The sequence below is a fragment of the Anabrus simplex genome, chromosome 6 (genome assembly GCF_040414725.1).
Source record: "Anabrus simplex isolate iqAnaSimp1 chromosome 6, ASM4041472v1, whole genome shotgun sequence".
In the NCBI taxonomy this organism is placed as follows: Eukaryota; Metazoa; Arthropoda; class Insecta; order Orthoptera; family Tettigoniidae; genus Anabrus; species Anabrus simplex.
In genome coordinates, this window is record NC_090270.1 from 110,396,814 (window position 1) to 110,408,931 (window position 12,118).

The 12,118-nt window shown below is 41.2% G+C and overlaps 1 protein-coding gene across 1 annotated transcript in view; it reads right to left on the reverse strand.

Annotated features, from left to right (window-relative positions):
- The window catches only part of LOC136875522 (lactosylceramide 4-alpha-galactosyltransferase), a 125,992-nt gene that overhangs the window by 19,403 nt on the left and 94,471 nt on the right, over positions 1-12,118 (reverse strand). The gene's annotated exons all lie outside the window — the stretch shown is intronic.

Consider the following 12,118-nt stretch of genomic DNA (forward strand, 5'->3'; position numbering starts at 1 on the left):
CTTTTTGACTTCAGTATCGCCTTTGACACTATAGCAATTCTGACTATGATAAAGAAAATGGAACTGCTAAATTTCGACCTGGCTGCGCTTAAGGTTTTTAGTTCTTATTTGAGTAACCGTCAAACAGCGTGTAACAGTGAACGACAAGGCCTCTCAATGGAAAATGAAACTTAGTGTTGCCCCACAGGGCAGTATTCCAGGGCCCCTTATTTTCTGTATTTGTATCAATGACACACCATCTGTGACAGGAAATAACACACACCACCTCAATGCTGACGATCTTCAAATATATCGACACTGCTAGACAAGATATTAACAATGACCCTCGACGACTCACTGTACGTGCACAACGAAACGCTCGTATACTAAACTGCACAAAATCTCAGGCAATCATAATTGGATCACGAAAATTACTGAGCTGCTCAAACAATGTTGCACCGAGCTCGATAGCTGCAGTCGCTTATGTGCGGCCATTATCCAGTATTCGGGAGATGGTAGGTTCGAACCCCACTGTCGGCAGCCCTGAAAATGGTTTTCCATGGTTTCCCATTTTCACACCAGCCAAATGCTGGGGCTGTACCTTAATTAAGGCCACGGCCACTTCCTTCCCACTCCCAGCCCTTTCCTGTCTCAACGTCGCCATAAGACCTATCTGTGTCGGTGCGACGTAAAGCAACTAGCAAAAAAAAGTCTCAATACCGCCTATCCTACTGAATGGTAACATTATTCCCTACAGTAAAACGGGTAAAAATCTCGGCGTAATGGTGATTGATACAGTTCATTGGTCTGATCACACGAAAAAAATACGTAAACAGATTTTTGGAATTCTTCACCGTCTTAACCGGCAGAGGGATGCATTTCCATTTGAGCTACAGGCCAAACTAATACAGACACTCATTCACCCTGTTCTTGATTATTGTGACGTTTTAGTTGACATGACGAGAGAAGAAACACTTAAAGTTCAACGAGCACTGGATTCCTGCCTGCGATTTATTTACAATATCGGGTACGATGTTCATATCACCCCATACTATCAGGCTGTCGCATGGCTGATGTCTGATAAACGTCGGCAGCTACACACTTTAACGATGGTGTTCAGAGTGGTAGCTGAAAGTCAGTCTAGATTCATCTTTTTATCATAATTTCACAACTTAAATACACGTTCTAGACTCATTCTTTCTATTCCACTGCACCACACAAATAAAATTAATAGATCATTTGTGTTGACTGTCGCCAGATTATGGAATACCCTGCCAGCTCAGGTCAGAGAAACTAGCTTCTTTTAAAAATCACGATTTAAGGTCACCTGCCGAGACTACCTGCTGAGGACAGCTGACTGAATGGTTGAAGTACGATTGTGTGCGTGCCTGAGGATTAGTCATTTTAAGGGTTTTTATTATTAATTATTTTTAATATTAATTTAGTTAGTAATTTATTTAAATCTACTTTCAATTCTATTAATTTATGTAGTTTTAAGTATCTCAGTATTTTATTTAAGATTCTGTTTAGTATGTGGTTAAGTGTACGAGAAGGCCCGGAGCCCTGACTTCGCCACTGTACAGAAGGCACTAATAAATAAATAAATAAATAAATAAATAAATAAATAAATAAATAAATAAATAAATAAATAAATAAATAAATAAATAAATTAAATAAATACAGAATGTAAAGCGTGTGGGTATTGATATTTTGCTAGGTGGTAAAGAAAAATACACGTCACAACATATGCTAGGTAGGGTTTACCTTGTCCTATTAATTTCCCTCGCGGTTAGGGCCACGCAACTGTCAGCTTGCATCCGGAAGATTGTGGATTGGTACCCCACTGTACGCAGCCCCGAAAATGGTTTCCCGTGGTTTCCCATTTTCACACCAAGCAAATGCTGAGGCTGTACCTTAATTATTAAGGCCACGGCCTCTTCATTCCAGCTCCCAGGCCTTTCCTATCCCACCGTCGCCATAAGCCCTATCTGTGTCGGTGCGACGTAAAGCAAATTGTTAATTACTTTCCCTCGCAAGCCTGGGATACAGATTGTAGTACCGTAGTATAAAGTTAAAGTTTTGTGACGCTAATATTCGTATATATTTTTTTTATTAACGTGCCAGAAACCAGCGACACGGAGCTGTTGCCATTTCAACACCGTTTTAAGGACCACCGACCCAAGCCGAGGTTTGAACCTGCGAACTCGGACTCAGAAGGACAGCGACTCAACCAACTGAGCCACATGAAAAGGAGGCGTTTTTATTATTGTTATAAATAGATGCAGTTAGTATTTTTACAAAGGTTTTATGAGGAGCATTTATTAAGGCGTACGTTTTCCAACTGTCCTAATGCACGAGGCCGGACAGAAGAACTAGCTGGAAGCTAAAGAGCCTTGCAGGGGTGTCGCTTCCTTCTCTGTTCACTTTTCGAAACCGAACTCCATGGCGTAACAGCCCCGAAGGGCCATCGCCTACCAAGCGACCGCTGTTCATCCCGGAGGCCTGCAGATTACGAGGTGTCATGTGATCAGCACGACGAATCCTCTCCGCAGTTCTTGGCTTTCTAGACTGGGGCCGCCATCTCACCGTCAGATAGCTCCTCAATTATAGACACGTGGGCTGAGTGTACCTCGAAACAGCCCTCAGATCCAGGTAAAAATCCCTGACCTAGTCGGGAATCGAACCCGGGGCCTCCGGTAAGAGGCAGGCACGCTACCCCTACACCGCGCGGCCGGCTGGTTACTTTTAGGTCTCCTTATTTTAGAATTTGACTTAAGGCATTCTGCATTCGATTCCCGGCACTGACAGAGTTAGGAAAACATGGGATGGGAAAGATACAGCCTTGTTTTTGGGTGCAGTAGAGTTGGCCTTGAGCCTCCCGTAATCGAAATATCTACGATTTGGAAGGTAGTCGGTCACCTCCACGGGGCGTAGTACCAAAGTGGTTCCTTTTTTTATAAGAAGACAAATTAAATGAAGATTAACTTCCTCACAAACGAAGAACCATATTACCAATTTTACGAACAGTTTCAATAATGCAGCCGGTTTATGTTAAGAGTACAGAAGCTATGATTGTACATGGTAACAATCAAAACCATCAATATCTACTGAAGATCCGTCACCGCGCTCGGTACGACCGGCTTTTTTTTCATATCCACTGGGCGAGTTGGCCGTGCGGTTAGGGGCGCACGGCTGTGTGCTTGCATTCGGGAGATAGTGGGTTCAAACCCCACTGTCGGCAGCCCTAAAGGTGGTTTTCCGTAGTTTCCCCTTTCTCATCACGCAAATGCTGTGGGTGTACCTCAATTAAGTCTACGGCCGCTTCCTTCTCACTCATAGCCCTTTCCTTTCCTATCGTCGCCATAAGACCTACGGTGCGACGTAAAGCAAATATATATATATATATATAAAATAAGAGTTTTGTCTTACATTGCTCAGAATTTGAAAAGAATGGTATTTCTGTATCGGTCATGTCCACAGTAACAAGAAAATGCATTTTTTACTTTTTCGTAATTTCTGTCTGTCTGTCTGTCTGTCTGTCTGTCTGTCTGTCTGTCTGTCTGTCTGTCTGTCTGTCTGTCTGTCTGTCTGTCTGTCTGTCTGTCTGTCTGTCTGTCTGTACACGCATCACGAGGAAAAGGCTGAAGATAATTTAATGAAAATCGGAATGTAAAGTCGGGTGATGAATCACTACAATCTAGGCCATAAATTATTTTATTCACGCTGAGTGAAATGGCAGTTTAGGGGAAGGGCTGAAATTTAATTCTCAACTATTTATGTTATTAGTGGTCGTGTATTAATGAAAATCGGTATGCAAAGTCGGGGTAATAAGTCGATATAATCTAGGCCTTAAATAATTGTATTCACGCTGAGTGAAATGGCAGTTTAGGGGAATGCCAAAAATTTAATTTTCAAATATTTATGTTAATAGTGGTCGAATCTTAATGGAAATCGGTAGACAAAGACGGGAAATAATTCGCTAGAATATAGACTATACATAATTGTATTCACGCTGAGAAAAATGGTAGTTTAGGGGAAGGCCTAAAATTTTTCTCAAATATTTATTATATTCGTTGTCGTATCTTCACGAAAATTGGTATGCAAAGTCGGGGAATAAGTCGCTATAATCTAGGCCATCAATAATTTTATTCACACTGAGTGAAATGGTAGTTTAGGGGAAGGCCTGAAATGTAATCTATATATAAAATAAGAGTGTTGTCTGTACATTGCTCAGAATTTGAAAAGAATGGTATTTCTGTATCGGTCATGTCCACAGTAACAAGCAAATGAATTTTTTACTTTTCCCTAATTTCTGTCTGTCTGTCTATATGTATGTATGTATGTATGTATGTATGTATGTATGTACACGCAACACGAGAAAACGGCTGAAGAGAAATTAATGAAAATCGGTATGTAAAGTCGGGTGATGAACCACTACAATCTAGGCTATAAATTATTTTATTCACGCTGAGTGAAATTGTAGTTTAGAGGAAGACCTGAAATGTAATTCTCAAATAAGTTATTCATGTTAGTAGTGGTCGTATCGATAAATACTACATTACTAACATAACTTTATTTATGTCGTAAATTAGCAGTAGTTATGTAAGAAGTTATTAAATTTCCGATCACTTATATCTTATACATTGTTACCGTACCGCATATAATCACAGAGATATTCATGAATTTGGATTTTTGTTACTAAGTCTATATCAGCGCCGAGTCACGAGAAAATGGGTAAACAGAATTTAGTGAAAATCAGTATGTAAAGTCTGAGAATAAGGAACTACAGTCTACGATATAAATAATTTTGTAAGACGCCCTAATATCACAGAGTCCAAAGAAAACTAATTAGAAGCTCATAAACTTTATCAACAATAACATTACATTGACCATTGTTTGTTGTGTTGTGCTTTTTGTCTTTTGTTTCCACTCATCCCTGATAGATAGGATTACTGCAGCGTGCCGAGGTTTTTTATAATTTGCTTTACGTCGCACCGACACAGATAGGTCTTATGGCGACGATGGGATAGGAAAGGAATAGGGGTGTGAAGGAAGCGGCCTTGGCTTTAATTAAGGTAAAGCCTGGTGTGACTGGTGTGAAAATGGGAAACCAAGGAATACCTTCAGGGATGCTGGCAGTGGGGTTCGAATCCACTATCTCCCGGATTCAAGCTCACAGCTGCGCGCCCTAACCACATGGCCAACTCGCCTGGTCGTACCGAATGTAACAGCCTGCCTATATATTGGCGGAAAGTAGCTGGGGAGTTAGATAACTTTCTTCTTTCTTCGGAGTGTCACTATTCATCTCAACGACCACGAAAAGTATGGATTCAACACTACTTTCAATGATTTTTATATCTCAGCCCCTCGCCCCCTGCCCCTAAGGGTTCCTGGGGTGTATTACCACCACGTGGTTTGTCTCCTGATACTAAAAATCCGGAGTGTCACTATTCATCTCAGCGACCCCGAAAATTATGGATTCGACATTATTTTCTATATTTTTTTATATTACTCCCAAATCGACCCCCACCCCAAAGGGGTCTGAACTTGGACATTAGAAATTCCGGAGTGTCACTGTTCGTTTCAGGGACCCCGAAAAGTACAGATTTGACACTACATACGATGATTTTAATATCTCACCCCTTGCCCCCCCCCCCATCGCCCTAAGGGTTCCTGGGCTGTTTTACCCCCACGTGGTTTGTCTCGTGATACTAAAAATCCGGAGTGTACAATTCACCTCGGCGACCCCAAAAACTATGTATTCGACACTATTTTCGATTAATTTTATACATCACTCTCCCCCTCGCCCCCACCCCAAAAGGGGGCTTAACTTGGACTTTAAAAAATCCGGAGTGTCACTATTCATTTCAGCAATTCAGAAAAGTATGAATTCGACACTATTTTCGTTAATTTGTATATCTGACCCCTCTCGACCCCCTAAGGGTTCCTGGGCTGTCACATCCCCCACATGTTTTGTCTCCTGATACTAAAAATCCGGAGTGTACAATTCACCTCGGCGACCCCGAAAACTATGTATTCGACACTATTTTCGTTCAGTTTTATAAATCACTACCCTCCCTCGCCCCCACCCCAAAGGGGGCTGAAGTCGGACTTTAAAACAATCCGGAGTGTCACTATTCATCTCAGCGACTCGGAAAAGTATGAATTCGACACTATTTTCGTTAATTTGTAAATCTGACACCCCTCTCCCCCCTCCCCTAAGGCTTCAATCAATCAGTCAATACTGATCTGCATTTAGGGCAGTCGCCCAGGTGTCAGATACCCTATCTGTTGTTTTCCTAGCCTTTTCCTAAATGATTTCAAAGAAAATGGAAATTTATTGAACATCTCCCTTGGTAAGTTATTCCAATCCCTAACTCCCCTTCCTATAAATGAATATTTGCCCCAGTTTGTCCTCTTGAATTCCAACTTTATCGTCATATTGTGATCTTTCCTACTTTTACAAACGCCACTCAAACATTCGTCTACTAATGTCATTCCACGCCATCTCTCCGTTGACAGCTCGGAACATACCACTTAGTCGAGCAGCTTTCCTTCTTTCTCTCAGTTCTTCCCAGCCCAAACTTTGCAACATTTTTGTAACGCTACTCTTTTGTCGCAAATCACCCAGAACAAATCGAGCTGCTTTTCTTTGGATTTTTTTCCAGTTCTTTAATCAGGTAATCCTGGTGAGGGTCCCATACACTGGAACCATACTCTAGTTGGGGTCTTACCAGAGACTTATATGCCCTCACCTTTACATCCTTACTACAACCCCTAAACACCCTCTTAACCATATGCAGAGATCTGTACCCTTTATTTACAATCCCATTTATGTGATTACACCAATGAAGATCTTTCCTTATATTAACACCTAGATACTTACAATGATCCCCAAAAGGAACTTTCACCCCCATCAACGCAGTAATTAAAACTGAGAGGATTTTTCCTATTTGTGAAACTCACAACCTGATTTAACCCCGTTTATCAACATACCATTGCCTGCTGTCCATCTCACAACATTTTCGAGGTCACGTTGCAGTTGCTCACAATCTTGTAACTTATTTATTGCTCTATAGAGAACAACATCATCCGCAAAAAGCCTTACCTCTGATTCCACTCCTTTACTCATATCATTTATATATATAAGAAAACAAAGGTCCGATAATAGTGCCTGGAGGAATTCCCCTCTTAACTATTACAGGGTCAGATAAAACTTCACCTACTCTAATTCTCTGAGATCTATTGTCTAGAAATATAGCAACCAATTCAGTCACTCTTTTGTCTAGTCCAATTGCATTCATTTTTTCCAGTAGTCTCCCATGATCCACCCTATCAAATGCTTTAGACAGGTCAATCGCGATACAGTCCATTTGACCTCCTGAATCCAAGATATCTGCTAGAATCCAAGATATCTGCTATATCTTGCTGGAATCCTACAAGTTGAGCTTCAGTGGAATAACCTTTCCTAAAACCGAACTGCCTTCTATCGAACCAGTTATTAATTTCACAAACATGTCTAATATAATCAGAAAGAATGCCTTCCCAAAGCTTACATACAATGCATGTCAAACTTACTGGCCTGCAATTTTCAGCTTTATGTCTATCACCCTTTCCTTTATACACAGGGGCTACTATAGCAACTCTCCATTCATCTGGTATAGCTCCTCCGACCAAACAATAATCAAATAAGTACTTCAGGTATGGTACTATATCCCAACCCATTGTCTTTAGTATATCCCCAGAAATCTTGTCTTACCCCCACGTGGGTTGTCTCCTGATACTAAAAATCCGGAGTGTACAATCCACCTCGGCGAGCCCGAAAACTATGTTTTCGACACTATTTTCGTTTAAATTTATATATCACTCCCCCCTCACCCCCCACCCAAAAGGGAGTTGAACTTTGAATTTAAAAAAATAGGGAGTATCATTATTCATCTCAGCGACCCCCGAAAACTGTGGATTCGACACATTTTTAGATTATTTTTATACATTCCCCCCTGACCCCCTATCCCTAAGGGAGCTACGGATGGCTTACCCCCACAGTGGTCATCTCCAGATAGTAAGTCAGAAGTGACCAAGTTTGGTTGAAATTGCTCCAGTGGTTTAGGAGGAGATGTGTCATTTACACACACACACATGCATCCATTTTATATATATAGAAGATTATTGAAGAAGGCACGCAGTTATAATAATGGACGCGCTACGCTGGGCACTCTGAGTTCAGTTAAAGCACTATTTCTGAAGGTATACCCTATAGGTGTACATATGTACTATATTTATACTTATTTCTTGGTTAGTTTGTGTTTCATTTTAGTGTTTTGTTTTATTTAAATTTATTTAATTTACATATAGATAAACAAAATGTAGGGAATGCTGCAAACAAATTGTCATTACTAGCGTCTATTTGTACTTAAGACTGAATGTGCTGTTCATACTGATTGCCACAACTAATCTTTTACCAAACATATATATTTCATGTCTTACTTTCACTGATTTTCTTTTTATATGTCAGTTGCTTTAACTAGTGTCACTTTAAGACTAGAGTTATTTCTGTTGTAGGTACTAATTCTTAATTTATTTTATGTTTCTGTCTTCTTCTCCTTCTTCTTCTTCTTTTTGCTTTACGGTCTCTGTAGGACCACGGACAGCTCCTTCATGGATTGCATTTTCTTCTTCTCCTCCCAGAACCTCTTCATCCTTTCTCTTCTTCTCTCCCGCTCTTCTTCCGAGATATTCAGTATCCTCTTCTCTTGTCTACTCCACTGGTGACTCTCAATCCTCTTCCTGTATCCATCACTATCATTGATCTCTGGCATATTAGTCGGTATGTACTTGCTTCTCCAATTTTCCTTTTCTTCCACCTTGATCCCCAGTTCCGACCAATCTTTCCGGAGTTCAACTACCCACTTGGTTCCTGTCTTTCCTCGTGTCCTCACTGTTGTTTCCCATACTCTTTTCGTCATTCTATCCATATTCATCCTGATTACATGTCCCGCAAACCTTGCTCTTTTCAGTCTGATTTCTTCTGAGATTGTCCTCATGTTCCGGTATAGTTCTTCCCTGGGTCTCCTCATCCTTCTCTCACCTTTTCTCTTAGGGCCTAGGCCCCAGGGGCTCTGAACTTTGGAGCGTGGGTTGGCGACCACTGGGCCCTTAGCTGAGTCCTGGCGTTGCTTCCACTTACTTGTGCCAGGCTCCTCACATTTATCTGTCCTATCCGACCTCTCTTGGTCAACTCTTGTTCTTTTCGGACCCCGACGCTATTAGGTTTGCGAGGGCTAGGGAGTCTTTCATTTTCACGCCCTTCGTGGCCCTTGTCTTTCTTTGACCGATATCGTCATTTTTCGAAGTGTTGGATCCCTTCCATTTTTCTCTCTGATTAGTGTTATATAGAGGATGGTTGCCTAGTTGTACTTCCTCTTAAAACAATAATCACCACCACCACCATCTTAGGGCCTAGTATTTTCCTCAATATTTTTCTCTCCTCTTTCTCTAGTTGTTCCGCACCATTTCTTCCTAGTGCTATTGTCTCAGCAGCATATAATACAGCATTTCTCACCGTTGCCTTGTAATGTCTAATCTTTGCGTCTGTAGATGTATTCTTTTTATTGTATATATCTCTGGTCATACAGAAAGCCGATCGCATCTTCTTTATCCTCTCTGTTATTCCCTCATTGCTCCTATTCCTTCCTGTTATAAATTCTCCTAGGTACTTGAATTTGTCCACCTTTTGCACGGTGCCTTCCGGTGTTGTCCAATCCTCAGTGGTATTCAATGTCTTTGTCTTGTTGTAGGCGATCCTCAGTCCTACCCTTCCGGCTATATTGCTTAAGTTGTTGAGTTGTGTCTTTGCATCTTCTTCTGTCTCACTTACTATAGCTATGTCGTCCGCAAAGGCTAGACAATCTACTTGGGCCCTATTGTCCTTTTTGTCCCCATCATGCGTCTTTGGTATTCCCATTGTCTCATTCATTGTTCTCCACTGCCTGATGACTTCATCCAGAGCTATGTTGAACAACATTGGTGATAATCCATCTCCTTGTTTGACACCAGTGTTGATATCAAATTCTTCAGAGAGTACTCCTCTGAATCTCACCCTTGCCTTTGTGTCTGATAGAATTTCCATTATGAGTTCATGTGTAGTGCCATCTAATCCTCTGTTCTTCAGGATTCTTCCAAGGGTTTGTCTGTCGATGGAGTCATATGCCTTAGTGAAATCTACAAAGGTTACCACCGTTTTTTTGTTCTTTAAGGCCCTATGTTCTATCAGTTGTTTCAGTATAAATATCTGTTCTATGCATCCTCTTCCCTTCCTAAATCCTGCTTGGTAGTCTCCAATTGTACTTTCTAACTGTTCTTCCAGTCTATTGAGCAGGACTTTCGACAACACCTTATAGCCAATCTCTAGTAGCGAAATTCCTCTATAGTTGTTTGCATCCCTCTTGTCTCCCTTCTTGTGTATTGGTATTATGATCGCATTCTTCCATCCTTCTGGTAACTTCTTTGTTCTCCAAATCTGGCCGATGATGTTCTGTATTTCTAATTTTATTTTATTCATTTTTAGATATTTTTAGGTCATAAGTCCACTTCGAACTTGAAAAAGTATTAATGTGCAGTAAATTCCGTTTGCTGCGTTACGGTACTTATTAATACTGCTGTTTATTTTTTCAAATAAGTTCTTTATTTCATTTATTATTTTTAATAATTAATGTGTAGTGACTAAGCCACTTGTACTTGGAGAAACATCTCTGTTGGTGATATGAAATAAATATAAATTGGTTTCGGTGGTGGGGTCATGTGAGGCGAATGGAGTAGGATAGGTTACCTAAGAGAATAATAATAATAATAATAATAATAATAATAATAATAATAATAATAATAATAATAATAATAATAATGTTATTTTGCTTTACGTCCCACTAACTACTTTTTACGGTCTTCGGAGACGCCGAGCTGCCGGAATTTAGTCCCGCAGGAGTTCTTTTACGTGCCAGTAAATCTACCGACCCGAGGCTGTCGCATTTGACCACCTTCAAATACCACCGGACTGAGCCAGGATCGAACCTGCCAAGTTGGGGTTAGAAGGCCAGCGCCTTAACCGTCTGAGCCACTCAGCCTGGCAGAGAATAATGGACTCTGTTATGGTGGGTAAGGGAAGTAGAGGGAGATCAAGACGACGATGGTTAGACTCAGTTTCTAACGATTTAAAGATAAGACGTATGGACCTAAACGAGGTCACAGACAGTTACAAATAGATGATTTAAATTCCCAGAGGCTAGCAGACTGAACGCTGAAAGGCATAGGCCTAACTCCACAAAACCCACAAGGCACATTCTCTTCATCTTCCATTTCTTTACTTTTCTTTCCAGGAGGGGCCTTTTCTTCAATCCATTTCCCATCTTCAGTCTCATCTTTCCAGCAGTTTCGGAAAGATTTTTCTCTGAAGTGAGGTGCCGGGCCTGCTGTTTTCTGTTCGCCTTCCTGCGGTTACATGTTGATTTTTTGGGAGTCGGTATTATTTCTCTAAATACAGGTGATGGAGTAGTTGCTACAGGTGATGGAGTAGTTGCTTCATGTAACGTAGTCATGCTAGGCGATGGTGAAGATGCTTTGTAGAGATTAGAATGGCCAGACGTTGAAGGAGTCGATAGATTGGGAACTACTTCTGAATGGACTGCAGAAGAAGACGATTCGGCTTGGGAGGCTACTGATGGTAGAAACTTGGGATTGTATGATGACCGAGCTGGATAGCTCAAGTCGCTTAAGTGCGGCCTGTATTCAGTATTCGGGAGATAGTAGGTTCGAACCCCACTGTCGGCAGCTCTGAAGATGGTTTTTCGTGGTTTCCCATTTTCACACCAGGCAAATGCTGGGGCTGTACCTTAAGTAAGGCCACGGCCGCTTCCTTCCCACTCCTAGCCCTTTCCTGTCCCATCGTCGCCATAATACCTATCTGTGTCAGTGCGACGTAAAGCAACTAGCAGATTGTATGATGTTAGGATTGTACGGATAAATACCGGTACATTGAAACCCCTTTGTAGCATTTCCATGTGATGCAGCTTTGTTCCACGCTGCTGTGAACAGCTTTCCAAAATCAGTCTTAGTTATGGATGCGTTTGGATGGTTGTGAATGAAT